At 44.0% G+C, this 17194-nt stretch overlaps 1 pseudogene; it reads right to left on the reverse strand.

Annotated features, from left to right (window-relative positions):
- Positions 1–3965: 3965 nt before the first annotated feature.
- On the reverse strand, positions 3966–16674 carry LOC143267010 (cyclin-A2 pseudogene; annotated as a pseudogene).
- Positions 16675–17194: the final 520 nt, after the last annotated feature.

The raw sequence follows: 17194 nt of genomic DNA on the forward strand, positions 1-17194 counted from the left end.
TTTCTCTGTGTAACTCCCCTGGCTGTCCTGGATGTCACTCTGTAGACTGGACTGCCTTGAACTCACAGAGATCCTCGTGACTCTGCCTCTTAGTGCTGGGATTAAAGGTGTGCACCATCACTCCTAGATTAAATCTATTTCCTCAAAAAGACTAAGTCCATAGGGGATGACATTGGAGCACTGGATGAATAAGTTGGGGGTTGGGTTTTAATTACATTAACTTACTTCTTTTGTGCATTTATGCTCTTGAAAAGGCAGCAACCTGGAGGTCAAAAGACAAGGTGGACAAGCCAGTCCATACCTTCCTCCATTGGGTCCTTAGTGTTGGACCTCAGGTTGTCAGGACTAGCAGCAAGGGACTTGACCTCATGGGTCATCTGACCAGCAGGGATGTGGTGACTGATTGGAGGATGGGGTGTCCTGAAAGAGTTAAAACGGACTGAGTGCAATAATTAAATGAAGTCTCCTGAGGCCCTTTGTCATGGACTATTTCTTATCTCAGGCCACTGAACCATTTGAGACATCATTTTAATTGCTGTTTTGGTTTGTTTTGTTTTCTGGGGACAGATTTCTCTATGTAACAGCCCTGGCTGTCCTGGAACTCACTTTATAAGCCAGGCTTGCCTCTGCCTCCCCAAGGTCTAGATTAAGGGCTGGAGCCACACCCTAGCAGCTGATTGGTTGGAGGTTCTTATCCTTCTTTCCTTACTGACAGGCTCTCTGTCTCCCACAACTGGACACAGAAGCAACAGCACCTCCATGACCTCAGGTAAAAAAGCTTGGGGATGCAGACCATAATCCCAGCCTCTTAGGTTGCTGGAGCAAGAAGAAAAATTCCATGCCTGCCTGGATTACAGGATTAAAGCTACACTGCATTTATCCCAAAATTGAGACGCATGTGGGTAGATCTCTGTGAGTTTGAGGCCAGTGATGTCTACATGGTGAGATCCAAGACAGCCAGAGCTACAGGAGACCCTGTCTTGGGGATGCAGAGGGTGGAGAGGGGGAGCTACCAATGGGTAGGGCAACCACCTCTGCCCATTACTAGTTCTGGGATTACAGCAAACTCAATTAAACTCTTTCCATAGCTTTCCATATGTATATATTTTTTCAAATATATAGATTTGAAGATGAGCTTAATTTATTTAAATTAGGATGTGCATGGAACTGGAAAGATGGCTCAGCACTTAAAAGCTCTTGCTGCTCTTAGCACAAGACCAGTTTGATTTCCAACTGGTACATAGGGTCTTATTTTTTGTCTTTGGATGCAGATTCATTCAGTTGTGTGCTTTTGTAGACCTGGGCAAACTTTGTTTATAATAGGAAGTCTCATATTGCTCAGGCCTGCCTTGAACTCACTAGGTTACTGTAGTACCTTCCACTTCAATGTGGAGATTCTAGGTCCTGAGGCAAAGGCAGAATGTGGCCAAACTGAAGTCGAGTCTAGGAAAGTTAGGGAGTTCCTGACTACAAATAGAAATCAATGCCAAGGGGATGGACCTAGGGCTGAACAAAGTGCCTAGCAAGAGCCTCAGGTCCAGTCTCCAGCACAGGGCACACACAGAAGCACCAAAACCACAGTCGAGTCTTCTGTATCCTTGAGTGTTACACCACAACCAGATTGGTGGTGTTGTGGTGCTGGTGTTTGGGAATATAGAAGAATTCTCCTGGCTCTGTACTCTGAATACTGGCACTTCTCAAGTAAGCATTTCTGAGAACATGTAGGTAAAATAATAATAAACTGGGGATGTGGCTTACTGGTAAGACCAGTCGACTTCCATGTCAAAAGAGGAAAAGAGGAGTAGACCAGGGGCTGTACTGGCTTTTAATTCCACACACGGAGATAAAGTTCAGCCTCCAGGAGGATTTAGAAGTCAGATGTTTTGGTTTGGTTTCTGGCATGTTGAGGATGAGGACAAACAAGGACTTTGCCAGTTCTAAGCAGGGAGCCTCACCATCAGCCCTGAAAGGGTTTCACTTACACAATGGTTCCCTAACCCCAGCCACTGCTGGTCACATCCTAACCACAAGAAACAAGAAGATAAATGCAGCTAAAGCCGGGCAGTGGTGGCACACACCTTTAATCCCAGCACTCGGGAGGCAGAGCCAGGCAGATCTCTGTGAGTTCGAGGCCAGCCTGGGCTACCAAGTGAGTTCCAGGAAAAGGCGCAAAGTACACAGAGAAACCCTGTCTCGAAAAACAAAAACAAAAACAAAAAAAAAAAATGCAGCCAAAGACACACAGGAGTCTAATGTGGATTTTTAGGCTGCCTGTGTGTGGTACAGTGGACCTGACATGAGCCTCTTGCTAGGCAGGTCATTTGTCTCCTAGCTCCACACCCAGGCCCCAGGATTTCTTCTGTTTGGAGACACAACTTCCCACCCCACTTTATTCCCCTACTTTTGAAGTATAATTCAAGAACTTAAAATCAACCTTTTTGTTTTTTATATTGAGACACCATAGATCATGCTAGCCTCAAATTTGCAGCAACCATCCTGCTTCAGAAATCCAAATGATGGAATGAGAGCTTTTAGCGGCCATGCCCAGCTTAACCACTTTAAAAGGAGCCACTTGCCTGGAGAAATGGCTCAGAAGTGAAGACAGCTACTTCCTGTAGCAGAGGACTCGTGTTCAGGTCCCAGCATCCATATGGTAGTTCACACTCATCTGTAACTCCACCTCCAGTGGATTCAACACCTTCTTCTGGTTTCTGGTGCACAAACATGCAGGGAAGTTAAATACCCATGTACATAAAATAAAAATACAATAATTAAAAGCAAAGGGAGTCATTTCTAGATTCATAATGTGACAAAGTTATCCGTTCCGTGTTGTTTCCAAATGTTTCCCAGTTTTGTTGGTTTGAGCTTTTTTGGTATTTTCATTTCAAGTATCACAGGTTTCAGTGATATTTGAATTGAACTCATAAAACATCTTTCCTCAGCTTCATAAGAGGTATGATTACAGCTCCCAAACAATCTTAAAACCCAAGGATAACACACACCCTGTTAAGCACTTAGTGTCCTGTCTTCCTGGTCTCCCCATCTGTCCATCAAGGCATGACTGCATTCAGGAATGTGTGCATCCACACAGTGGACCACTAAAGTTCCATGTCCTAAGTCTTTACATAATTGCCACGTCACAGTGGAATAGTATTTCAGCCATGTCATCCACTGCTTAGAGACAGATCAAAGCAAAAGGAAACAAGACATGAAGTTCATGAAAGCCTGTGAGTGACTACTTTGTGTGTGTGTGTGTGTGTGTGTGTGTGTGTGTTTGTTGTTGTTATTTTCCTTTTCTTTTTTTTTAAGATTTATTTATTATGTATATAATGTTCTGTCTGCATATTTTGCCTGAGGCCAGAAGAGGGTACCAGATCTCATTACAGATGGTTGTGAGCCACCATGTGGGTGCTGGGAATTGAACTCAGGACCTTTGGAAGAACAGCCAGTGCTCTTAACCACTGAGCCATCTCTCCAGCCCTGTTGTTGTTTTTCAAGACTGGGTTTCTCTCAAGAGCTGTTGCCTCATGCCATTTGACCAAGCATTTGGGACTCAGCGGCAGGAGGATCTTTGTGACTTAGAGGCCAACCTGGGCTACTGAGAGAGTTCCAAGAAAGGCACAAAGCTACACAGAGAAAAACCTTGTATCGAGGAAAAAAAGAAAAAGAAAAAGAAAAAAGAAGAAAGACTGGGTTTCTCTGTGTAACTCCCCTGGCTGTCCTGGAAGTCACTCTGTAGACAGGACTGCGTTGAACTCACAGGGATCCTCGTGACTCTGCATCCTAGGGCTGGGATTAAAGGTGTGAACCATCACTCCTAGATTAAATCTATTTCCTCAAAAAGACTAAGTAGATAGGGGATGACAAGTGAGCACTGGATGGATGAGATGGGGGGGGGGGTTGGTTTTAATTACATTAACTTACTTCTTTTGTGCATTTGTGCTCTTGAAAAGGCAACAACCTGGTCACATGACAAGGTGGACAAGGCAGTCCTTGCATTCCCCCATGGCGTCCTTAGTGCTGGAGCTCAGGTTGTCAGGACTAGCAGCAAGTGATTTGACCTCATGGGTCATCTCACCAACAGGGATGTGGTGACTGACTGGAGGGTGGGGTGTCCTGAAAGAGTTAAAACGGACTGATTGCAATAATTAAATGAAGTCTCCTGAGGCCCTTTGTCATGGACTGTTTCTTATCTCAGGCCACTGAACCATCTGAGACATCATTTTAATTGCTGTTTTGGTTTGGCTTGATTTCTGGAGACCGATTTCTCTGTGTAACAGCCCTGACTGTCCTAAGACTCACTTTATAAGCCAGGTTTGGCTCTGCTTTCCCAGGGTCTGGATTAAGGGCTAGAGCCACACCCTAGCAGCTGATTGGTTGGAGGTTTTGATCCTTCTTTCCTTACTGACAGGCTCTCTGCCTCCCACAACTGGACACAGAAGCAATAGCACCTCCATGACCACATGTAAAAACAACTTGGGGATGCAGGCCATAATCCCAGTTTCCTGGGATGCTAGAGCAAGAAGATAAAATCCATTCCTGCCTAGGTTACACTACTAAAGCTACACTCCCTTTAATCCAACATTGAGAGGCAGATTTCGGTGGAACTCTGTGAGTTTGAGAACAGTGTGGTCTACCTGGTGAGATCCAGGACAGCCAGACCTACAGAGGGAGACGCTGTCATGGGTGTGGGGTGGATAATGAGGGGGAGCTATGAGTAGGTAGGACATCCATCTCTACCAATTACTAGTTCTGGGATATGGACAAAGTCAATTAAACTCTTTCTGAACATTTTCATATATATATATATATATATATATATATATATATATATATATATATATATATATATAAAGATATTTTATGAACTAAATAAATCAGTATGTCCTAGGGCCTAGAGATATGGCTCAAAATTTCAAGCACTTGCAGCTCTTGGCAGAAGACCAGGGTTCAATTCAAAACTGGCAAATATATCTGCTCACAACTGCCTGTAACTGAAGTAGGGGATCTGACACCATCTTTTGACTTCTCCTGGTACTAATCTCAAGTATTCATACAGACTAGAGGCACACATTCATACATATTTAAACATCAGGAAGTATAGGCCTACAGGGGTAGATAAGAGGTGAAGAGAACTGGTTGCTCTTACAGAGGACCAGAGTATGGTTGCCAATACCACACTGTTGCTCACAGGTTTCCCTAACTCCAGATCCCGGGGAAACTGATTCACTCTTCTTCACTCCAAGAGCAGCAGGCATGCACATGATGCATGAGTACATGTAGACAAAACATCCATACTCATGAAACAAAATGTCTTAAATAAAAATTAGGATAGAGGCAGAAACAAGAAGATCCTTGTGAGTCTGATGCAATTGGGTTCTACACTGTCACTCCCAGGACAGCAGAGCTACCTAGTGGGCCTCTGTGTTTAAAAGGAAGAGTTCCTGGAGAGACAGCTCAGCAGTTAAGATCACTGGATGCTCTTCCAGAGGACAGAGTTTGAGTCCCACAACCCAGGTTGCTCACAAACACCAGTAACTCTAGCTCTGGAGTTTCCATGCCTCTGGTTCCATGTGCACCTGCACTCAAGATTGACTTCTGGAGCACACAAATGGACACACACACACACACACACACACACACACACACACACAATTGCTTCTTCACAGACTACAAACTGGTGTGGGTGTTTGCTGGTTGGGTAGTAATGTGCTGTGTTACCTATCCTTGGACCATCATACACAAGCATCTATTCACTCATATAGGGTGCCAAAGACAGAGCAAAGAAACAATGCCACACATATTAGGTTTGGTGAACCAGAGAGTTTCTTAGGCTGACTTGCAGAGGCATAAGTGACTCAAAGACAGTTGTGTGACTGAAAGCTCACCTATAAGAGCCATAAAACTCAGAGAGTAAGGCCAGCCTGAACTGCACAGCATGATGCTTCCTGTCTCTAATTACCTAAAGTGCCTGCTCTCTCTCTCTCTCTCTCTCTCTCTCTCTCTCTCTCTCTCTCTCTCTCTCTCTCTCTCTCTCTCTCTCTCACACACACACACACACACACACACACACACACATACAACCCCTCCCACTCACACACACAGAATTTTTTGAGACAAGATTTCTCAGTGTAGCCTTGGCTATCCTGGAACTGGCTGTGTAGACCAGGCTAGCCTTGAAGTGCAGAGATCCAAGGGAGCCATTTCTAGATTCATAGAATCACAGTCATTTTTTCTGTGTTGCCCCCAAATGTTTTCCAGTTTTGCTGGTTTGGCCTTTTTGATTTTTTTGTTTGTTTGTTTTTCACTTCAAGTATCACAGCTTTCATTGAGATTTGAAATGAACTCATAAAACATCTTCTTTCCTTCGGCTTCATAAGAGCTGTGATTACAGCTCTCAAACATTCTCAAAACCTCAAAGATAACAGACACCCTGTTAAGATGCACTTAGTGCCCTGTCCTCCTGCCTCCCCAGCTGTCCATCAAGGGATGCCTGCATACAGGGATGTGTCCATCCACACAGTGGACCACTAAAGTTCCATGTCCTAAGTCTTTACAACACTGCCACGTCACAGTGGAATAGTATTTCAGCCACGACATCCACAGCTTTAGAGACAGACCAAAGCAAAAGAAAACAGTATATGAAGTTCCTGAAAGACTGTGAGTGACTAATTTTTTTCGTTTGTTTTTTGTTTTGTTTTGTTATGTTTTTGTTTTTGTATTTCAAGACTGGGGTCTCTGTGTAACTCCCCTGGCTGTCCTGGATGTCACTCTGTAGACTGGACTGCCTTGAACTCACAGAGATCCTCGTGACTCTGCCTCTTAGTGCTGGGATTAAAGGTGTGCACCATCATTCCTAGATTAAATCTATTTCCTCAAAAAGACTAAGTAGATAGGGGATGACATTGGAGCACTGGATGAATAAGTTGGGGGTTGGGTTTTAATTACATTAACTTAATTCTTTTGTGCATTTGTGCTCTTGAAAAGGCAGCAACCTGGAGGTCACAAGACAAGGTGGACAAGCCAGTCCTTGCCTTCCTCCATGAGGTCCTTAGTGTTGGACCTCAGGTTGTCAGGACTTGCAGCAAGTGACTTGACCTCATGGGTCATCTCACCAACAGGGATGTGGTGACTGATTGGAGGATGGGGTGTCCTGAAAGAGTTAAAACGGACTGATTGTAATAATTACATGAAGTCTCCTCAGGCCCTTTGTCATGGACTGTTTCTTTTCTCAGGCCACTGAACCATTTGAGACATCATTTTAATTGCTGTTTTGGTTTGGTTTGGTTTGGTTTCTGGGGACGGATTTCTCTATGTAACAGCCCTGGCTGTCCTGGAACTCACTCTACAAGCCAGGCTTGCCTCTGCCTCCCCAGGGTCTGGATTAAGGGCGGGAGCCACACCTTGCAGCTGATTGGTTGGAGGTTCTTATCCTTCTTTCCTTACTGACAGGCTCTCTGCCTCCCACAACTGGACACAGAAGCAACAGCACCTCCATGACCTCAGGTAAAAAAGCTTGGGGATGCAGACCATAATCCCAGCCTCTTAGGTTGCTGGAGCAAGAAGAAAAATTCCATGCCTGCCTGGATTACAGGATTAAAGCTACACTGCCTTTATCCCAAAATTGAGACGCAGATGTGGGTGGATCTCTGTGAGTTTGAGGCCAGTGATATCTACATGGTGAGATCCAGGACAGCCAGAGCTACAGGAGACCCTGTCTTAGGGGTTGGGAGGGTGAAGGAGGGGAGCTACCAATGATCGAGCAACCACCTCTGCCCATTACTAGTTGTGGGATTACAGCAAAGTCAAATAAACTCTTTCCATATGTATATATTTTTTCAAATATATATATTTGAAGATGCGCTTAATTTATTTAAATTAGGATATGCATGGAACTGGAAAGATGGCTCAGCACTTAAGAGTTCTTGCTGCTCTTAGCCTAAGACCAGCGTTCAATTTCCAACTGGCACATAGGGTCTCATTTTTTGTCTTTGGATGAAGATTCATTCAATTGTGTGCTTTTGTAGACATGGGCGCAAATTTTGTTTATAACAGGAAGTCTCATATTGCTCAGGCCTACCCGGAACTCACTAGGTTGCTGAAGATGGCCTTCAACTTCAGCCTGGAGATTCTAGGTCCTGAGGCAAAGGCAGAATGTGGCCAAACTGAAGTCCAGTCTAGGAAAGTTAGGGAGTTCCTGACTACAAATAGAAATCAATGCCAAGGGGTTGTACCTGGGGCTGGACAAAGTGCCTAGCAAGAGCCTCAGGTCCAGTCTCTAGCACAGGGCACACACAGAAGAACCACAACCACAGTCGTCTCTTCTGTATCCTTGAGTGTTACACCACAACCAGATTGGTGGTGTTGTGGTGCTGGTGTTTGGGAATATAGAAGAATTCTCCTGGCTCTGTACTCTGAATACTGGCACTTCTCAAGTAAGCATTTCTGAGAACATGTAGGTAAAATAATAATAAACTGGGGATGTGGCTTACTGGTAAGACCAGTCGACTTCCATGTCAAAAGAGGAAAAGAGGAAGAGACCAGGGGCTGTACTGGCTTTTAATTCCACACACGGAGATAAAGTTCAGCCTCTAGGAGGATTTAGAAGTCAGCTGTTTTGGTTTGGTTTCTGGCATGTTGAGGATGAGGACAAATAAGGACTTTGCCAGTTCTAAGCAGGGAGCCTCACCATCAGCCCTGAAAGGGTTTCACTTACACAATGGTTCCCTAACCCCAGCCACTGCTGGTCACATCCTAACCACAAGAAACAAGAAGATAAATGCAGCCAAAGCCAGTCAGTGGTGGCACACGCCTTTAATCCCAGCACTCGAGAGGCAGAGCCAGGCGGATCTCTGTGAGTTCGAGGCCAGCCTGGGCTACCAAGTGAGTTCCAGGAAAAGGCGCAAAGTACACAGAGAAACCCTGTCTCGAAAAACAAAAACAAAAACAAAAAAAAATGCAGCCAAAGACACACAGGAGTCTAATGTGGATTTTTAGGCTGCCTGTGTGTGGTACAGTGGACCTGACATGAGCCTCTTGCTAGGCAGGTCATTTGTCTCCTAGCTCCACACCCAGGCCCCAGGATTTCTTCTGTTTGGAGACACAACTTCCCACCCCACTTTATTCCCCTACTTTTGAAGTATAATTCAAGAACTTAAAATCAACCTTTTTTTTTTTTATATTGAGACACCATAGATCATGCTAGCCTCAAATTTGCAGCAACCATCCTGCTTCAGAAATCCAAATGATGGAATGAGAGCTTTTAGCGGCCATGCCCAGCTTAACCACTTTAAAAGGAGCCACTTGCCTGGAGAAATGGCTCAGAGGTGAAGACAGCTACTTCCTGTAGCAGAGGACTCGTGTTCAGGTCCCAGCATCCATATGGTAGTTCACACTCATCTGTAACTCCACCTCCAGTGGATTCAACACCTTCTTCTGGTTTCTGGTGCACAAACATGCAGGGAAGTTAAATACCCATGTACATAAAATAAAAATACAATAATTAAAAGCAAAGGGAGTCATTTCTAGATTCATAATGTGACAAAGTTATCCGTTCCGTGTTGTTTCCAAATGTTTCCCAGTTTTGTTGGTTTGAGCTTTTTTGGTATTTTCATTTCAAGTATCACAGGTTTCAGTGATATTTGAATTGAACTCATAAAACATCTTTCCTCAGCTTCATAAGAGGTATGATTACAGCTCCCTAACAATCTTAAAACCCAAGGATAACACACACCCTGTTAAGCACTTAGTGTCCTGTCTTCCTGGTCTCCCCATCTGTCCATCAAGGCATGCCTGCATTCGGGAATGTGTCCATCCACACAGTGGACCACTAAAGTTCCATGTCTGTACTCCACTGCCTTATCACAGTGGAATAGTATTTCAGCCATGACATCCACAGCTTAGAGACAGACCAAAGCAAAAGGAAACCGGACATGAAGATCATGACAGCCTGTGAGTGACTCTATTTCATTTATTTATTTATTTATTTATTTATTTATTTATTTATTTATTCATTCATTCATTCATTCATTCATTCATTCATTCATTCATTTGCTTACTTACTTACTTATTTATTTTTGATTTTTCAAGACTGGGCTCCTCTGTGTCGCTGCTCACCACTAATGCAGAAGCTTGTATTGACATAAGCCTTTATTTTTTTTTTTATATGTTTTGGGATCTGGTGCCTCCCTAATGCTGGGATTAAAGGAGTGCTCGACCCACGCCCAGTTTGCTGCCACAGCCACAAGGGCTTAAGTCAAGGTTTCTTATAACCATCTGTAACTCCTATCCCAGTGAAATCCGATGTCTTCTCTGGTCTCTTCTGATCCACATTTCAGTTCCCAGAACCCTCTTCAGGCAATCTAATGTCCTTTTCTCCCTTCCGTGGACTTCTGCACACATATGTCCAAACCCACACTCATACACAAAAATAAAAATACAATAAACATTATGGGCTACTAGAGAGATGGCTTAATGGTTAGGTGCCCTGACTGCTCTTCTAGAGGACCCTGGTCCAGTTTGCAGCACCCACCTTTCAGCTCACAACCATCTGTAATCCCAGTTTCAGGAAGATCTATCACTTCCTTCCTGGCTTTCAGGAGTACTACACATACTGTTCTGCACAGGCGGTCACGGAGGCAAAAGACCCATACACAAAAATCAACCTTTCTTTAAAATGTTCCATTGATGTTGGGGGCTGGTGAGATGGCTCAGAGGTTAAGAGCACTGACTGTTCTTCCAGAGGTCCTGAGTTCAATTCCCAGCAACCACATGGTGACTCACAACCATCTGTACTGGGATCACGTGCCCTCTTCTGGCCTGTAGACATACATTCAGGCAGAACACTGTATACATAATAAATAAATAAATCTTTTTTTTAAAAGTGTTTCATTCTACCCAGCACTTGGGGGGCAGAGGCAGGCAGATCTGTGAGTTAGGCCAGCCTGGGCTACAGAGCAAGTTCAAGGACAGCCACAGCTATTACACAGTCAAACAGTGTCTGGAAAGAACAAAACAAGCGCTACCACCTATACCTGCTGCGTTCTGGGACTTGAACTACGTATGCAGAAGTCAACTACCTCTACAGTGCCATGACACATGAGCCCTCCATCTTATATGTAAGTGTTTTTCCAAAGACAACTTCAGGCTGGATAGACCACTGAGCAACTAAGGACACTGGTTGCTGATGAAAGCCAATGCAGAAATCCATAGCCACGCCTTGGGTGGAGCTCCAGGAGTCAAGTTCAAGAGGTGGAGGAGGGATTATATGGGCAAAGACAGTCAAGATCCTGACAGGGAAAACCATAGTGATAACTGACCCGGGCTGCATGAGATCGACCTAAACCCTCTGCATGTAGGTGATAGTTGTATAGCTTTTATCTGCAGAGCCATCCCAGACACCCCAATACAGCACCAGTGAGACATTCTGGGGATCATAACGATCAGATCTTAGTAAGGAGAAGCCAAAAAGGGAAGAGGTGGGACTGTGGGTGTGGTTGAACGAGGATATATATATTTAAGTCGCACTCATACTTATATGTCCAGCCGACCTTAATGGGAGCAACTAGCATTGAGATGTCACCCTCTTTCATCCTCTCTGAAGGTAAGACAGAGAAAGGAGCACTGCCTAGGTACCAATGGAGTCAGAGTCAGTCCGGGATTCTGATAGACACATCATTGCTCAAGGAGTTCTCCACATAAACATTTGTCAAGTACAGAACCCAACATTGAGGCCTGGTTCTGTCTTTGGACTCCTCCTCTTTGCTTTTTCATTTTATCATCTTTTACTTTTGTTTTTGTTGTTTTTCAAGACAGAGTTTCTCTGTGTAACAGCTCTGGCTGTCCTGGAACTGCCTCTGTAGACTGGCCTCGAATTCAGAGACTCTCCTGCCTTTGGCTCCTGATTAAAGGTATGCCACCACTCGGCATTTCTAGGCAAGGGGATCATATTATGGCAATCAGAATAGGCAGTTAGAATAGGTTCTCTCCTACCATACAGGTCCCGGGATTTGAACTCCGGTAACCAGGGAATTAATCTTCAGTGTTTAATCTTCTAATTATCCTACTTGGATCTTCAGAGATGACCAAATGTTTATTTGTGTTTTTTTTCTTCTTTTACTTCATTGATTAGTTGATTATGCACTCAGATACCTTGGAGTTCTGGTTACTTTGTTAATTTTATTCTTGCTTTTACATATATATATGTAAAAACTTTATATATATATATTATAATTTATAGTTGAACACAGCTGGCATAGAGAAATGTTATAGAGGGTTTGGAAGGATGATACAGTGGTTACAAGCACTAGATGCTTTTCCAGGGGACCTGGTTTTGATTCCCAAAACCAATGTGGAGCCATCTTTGACTCCAATCCCTGGGGATTCTGGCATTTTCTGGCCTCTGTGAGCACTGTACATTTTTTTGCTTAATAACAGCATGAGAGTCACATTTTATTACATATTCCTTTCTCTGTCATGTGGGGGAGGGGTCCACACATGGAGATCAGAGAACAATCTTTGGTGATTATGACCATTTGCATATAAGTCTTCATGTAACATTTACACTTCTTCAAGGTACACTCCTTGGAGTGCGGTCACAGCCGAAACATGTTACTGTAACCCCAGCCCTCTGAAAGGAAGCAGGAGGACATTGCAGATGTTGACCTGCATCTTTTTTTTTTTAAGATTTACTTATTATGTATACAGTGCTCTGTCTGCATGTGTCCCTACAGGCCAGATGTCATTACAAGTGGTTGTGAGCCACCATGTGGTTGCTGGGAATTGAACTCAGAGCAGTCGGTGCTCTTAACCACTGAGCTATCTCTCCAGCCCTTGACCTGCATCTTCAACAGTTCTTTCTATCCTTAATCTCCCTACATACAACCCCTCTAGGGTGAGGAAGTGCTTCAAAGTCTTGAATGTTTTTCTAAGTCCTGAGGAGATCCTTGCACGCCGTAAGTTATATTGCACAAGCTAAATCCCTAGTCATTTTGGGTTCTGTCTTTGAGATTTTTTATTATTATTATTATTATTATTATTATTATTATTATTATTATTATTTGGTTATTTGAGACAATGTTTCTCTGTGTAACGGCCTGGCTGTCTTCTGTAGCCTGGGCTGTCCTCAGACTCACAGAGGTCCAGCTGCCTCTCCCTCTTGAGTGGTGGGATTAAAGGCATGCATCACCATGCCCGGCTATTATTATTTTAAAGTGTATGTGTATGTAGGTATGTGCACATGAGTGCAGATGCCAGAAAAGGCAAACAGTTGGATCCCCCTGGAGGAGCACTTACACAGTGGTTCTCAACCTTCCTAATGCTGTGACAGTTCCTCACATTGTGGTGTCCCTCAACCATAGAACTTATTTTCGTTGATCCTTCATAACTGTAATTTTGCTACTGTTATGAATAGTAATGTAAATATATGATATGCAGGATATCTGATATAGGACCCCTGTGAGAGGATCAATGAACCCTCACAGGGGTCGTAACCCACAAGTTGACAACGGCTGACTTACAGGCAGTTTGCAGATGTCCAAGGTGGTGGATACTGGGAATTGAAACCATGTCCTCTGCAAGAATGGCAGTAGATACACACCCTTCCCTGCTGAGCCATCTCTGGGCTTTTGTGGATTTGTTTATTTGTTTCTGTTTTTTTTTGGGGGGGGTGTTGTTGGTTTTTGTTTTTTACAGACAGAAAATTCTCCTCCTTCCTTGACGTGGTCATTCTATGTAAGCTTGGGTTTGTCTGTTCGTTTGAGACCCTTCTTATAGCAGTTTCTCCCCGTGCAAGGCTCGCCGCCTCTGCTGTTGCCCCCTCCACGTGTGTGGCGGTGTTTTTAATTGTTGGCATTAGAGGAAAGGGTGCAGCTATGGTTGCATATTTCTGCTTAAAACTCCACTGTGCTTCAGTTGCACGGCTGAAATTCTTTTAAAGGCTTTGAGGCTCAGGGGTTAGGGTTAGGGTTAGGGTTAGTATCAAGCTGAACATGGACTCCACACCAACAACTAGCAAAGAAAGGCATAGAGGCGCACCCATGTAATCCAAGCACTTGGTCAGCTGAATCAGAAGGGTTGTCTTGTGTTCTAAGGTCAGCCTGGGCCAGAGGGAAGGATAATCTGTCCTAGAAAGGGAAATTTCTTATCTCAGAGATCATCAGAGACCATTTTTAATGGTATCCAAGGTTTCAGAACAAGAAATGCCTATGGGTAAAGGAGCTTGCTGCCACACCAGTTTTACCAAGGAGCTAAGATCCTAAGATCCCAATTTGGGTTTTGTTGTTGTTGTTGTTTTTGGTTTTTTGTTTGGTTGGTTGTTTGCTTGCTTGCTTGCTTTTTGGTTTTTGGGTTTGGTTTCACTGGGTATCCCTGGCTGTCCTGGAATGTGATCTGTATACCAAACTGGCCTTGAACTCACAGAGATCTGCCCGCCTCTGCCTCTCGAGTGCTGGGATTAAGGGCGTGCATCACCACTACCCAGAAACGATTCCACTTTTAAATTATAGTCAAGCCAAACAATACCACTTACCTGTGATCTCATCACTTGGGAGGCTGACATGTAAAGATCTTGAGCTTCAGACCAGCCAGCCTGAGCTCCATAGAAGGGCCTCTCAACCCCCACTCCACAAAGCAGGAGTCTCACTGTGCAGCACGTAGCTGGCCTCGAACTTGCCATGTAGACCTGAAAGTCAGAGATTCTCCTGTTCCTGTCTTCTGAGAGTACTGGAATTAAAAGTGTGGCTATCTTTTAAGCCCAAGTTATAATAAAAGACTTAGAAGATGATGTAGAAGGAACAGGAGCCAAGGTTAGCCTTGGCTACATAGCAAGTTGGAGGACAGCCTGGGGTGAGACCCTTTCTCAAAAATAAGGGGGATAGGCAGAGGCAAGTGAATCTCTGAAAGTTCGAGGCCAGCCTGGTTTACATAGTGAAACCCTGTCTCAAAAAAATAAAGGACACATTGAGAGTCTGTTTTTTTTTCCAAGTGACATTATCAGTCTTATTTTTTTTTTAGATTTATTTATTTATTATGTATAGTGTTCTGTCTGCATATACACCTGCAGGCCAGAAGAGGGCACCAGATCTCATTGCAGATGGTTGTGAGCCACCATGGGGTTGCTGGTAATTAAACTCAGGACCGCCGGGCGGTGGTGGCACAAACCTTTAATCCCAGCACTCGGGAGGCAGAGTCAGGTGGATCTCTGTGAGTTCGAGGCCAGCCTGGTCCACAGAGCGAGATCCAGGACAGTCACCAAAATTACACAGAGAAACCCTGTCTGGAAAAACAAAAACAACAACAACAACAACCAAAAAAAAAAAAAACCTCAGGACCTCTGGAAGAACAACCAGTGCTCTTAACCTCTGAGCCATCTCTCCAGCCCAGTCTTATTTTTTTTTTTATCTCAAATTAACTTTGACTTGCAAAGATTCCCAAACCAATTTATTCTTATCCTGACAGTTGGCAGCACCAATGTTAACAAAACCAATTAAAATTAGCCAAATATCTAAGATAGACAATGTACAAAAGATATACAAATTAAAACCCTTTAAAAAGCAATGGATACCATAATTTACCCGTGGCTATACCATCTGCATTCTCAAATGATTGCCAAATAAAAGATAAAGATAAAAACTACAGTGTGAACTCCGAGTGACTCCCATTTTAAGCAAAGGTGGTCTTTCATTCTTACACTTTGTTTCTGGAGGGTTGAGAAGAGAAACACCATGATATTTTGAATGCTTGTATTTTCCCCTTATTGACTGTTGGGCATGACTGTGGTGCTCCGAGGTAGGTCTGGCGAAGGGAAGTCCATGAGACAAGGCTTAAGACTTTCCAGGGTATATCCAGCCTTTTGTACCAATGACTCAGGCCAGCTTTGTCCTGTGACTGTATAGAGTGCTAAATGAAAGGCAGCTCCAGCAATAAGTGACGGCAAATTCTTTCGGTATGGGTCAGCATCTATCAAACGTAAGTCTCCCAAAAACATTGCTAAGCTTTCAACTTTGCAGTTTGCAGGCTGCTGGTGCAGGAAGTATTGGGTAAGAAACTGATCTATTGTTGGCGCAGCTAAGTCAAAAGCAAGGACTTTCAGCACTAGGTGCTCCATTCTCAGAACCTGCTTCTTGGAATAGGTACCGTCTGTAATATACACAAACTGCTACTTTTAGCGGGTATTACTTCTTCAAACTTTGAAGCTAGCGGCATAGCAGCCGTGCCCACAAGCTAAAGCTTCCCTCTTAGCACAGACATGGAAGAGAGGAACCGATCAATGTAGTTCACAGCCAAATGCAAGGTCTCATTCTGTAATTTATAGTCTTCTCCCACTTCAACTAGCCAGTCCACAAGGATGGCCCGCAGACTGTTAGTGGTGTCTGGCTGCTTCTTCATTTAACCCACTTTAGGGTTACACTTAACCTGCTGCATTTCCCTAAGGTATGTGTGAATATCTTTTTTTTTTTTTTTTTCAGAGCTGAGGCCGGAACCCAGGACCTTGCGCTTGCTAGGTAAGTGTTCTACCACTGAGCTAAATCCCCAACCCCAGCTTTTTGTCTTCTAAGACAATAGACATATCCATAGTATGTGGTGATTCAAAACTGCCATCCATTGGATAATCAAGAGGTACCAGTAGTTTTCTTGCTCCGGGTAAAGAGACCTCTGCATTGAAAGCCAGGGCATATTCACACTGTGTTTCTTTTTTATTCATTCATTCATTCATTCATTCATTCATTTGGTTTTTTGAGACAGGGTTTCTCTGTGTAGCTTTCTCAGTGTGGATCTCACTCTGTAGCCCAGGCTGGCCTCGAACTCTCAGAGATCCCCCTGGCTCTGCCTCCCAAGTGCTGGGATTAAGGGCGTGTGCCACCACCGTCCCGGCCCACACTGTGCTTCTTTATGCTCAGGTGGCCTCTTCTGGGTCTCTTCTGCTTAATTCACATGAATAGTAATCCAAGAAGGACCAACAGCGACAAGTGCAGTTTATAAAAAGGTCCTTAAGAGGTGCAACTCTTTTTTTTTTTAATGCCGAAGGCTGTTTATTGAAGGAGGGAAGAGGTCTTACATACAGGCTTACAGCACAATGGGAGAACCCAGGAGGGCAGAAGTTCACTGCCATCTTGCATCTAAGCTGTTAATGCCCATTATGCAGGATACACAGACAAGGAACTTCCTTTAAGCATTCAGGAGGGTGGAACCCAGC

This window comes from Peromyscus maniculatus, chromosome 1 (genome assembly GCF_049852395.1).
Source record: "Peromyscus maniculatus bairdii isolate BWxNUB_F1_BW_parent chromosome 1, HU_Pman_BW_mat_3.1, whole genome shotgun sequence".
Lineage (NCBI taxonomy): Eukaryota > Metazoa > Chordata > Mammalia > Rodentia > Cricetidae > Peromyscus > Peromyscus maniculatus.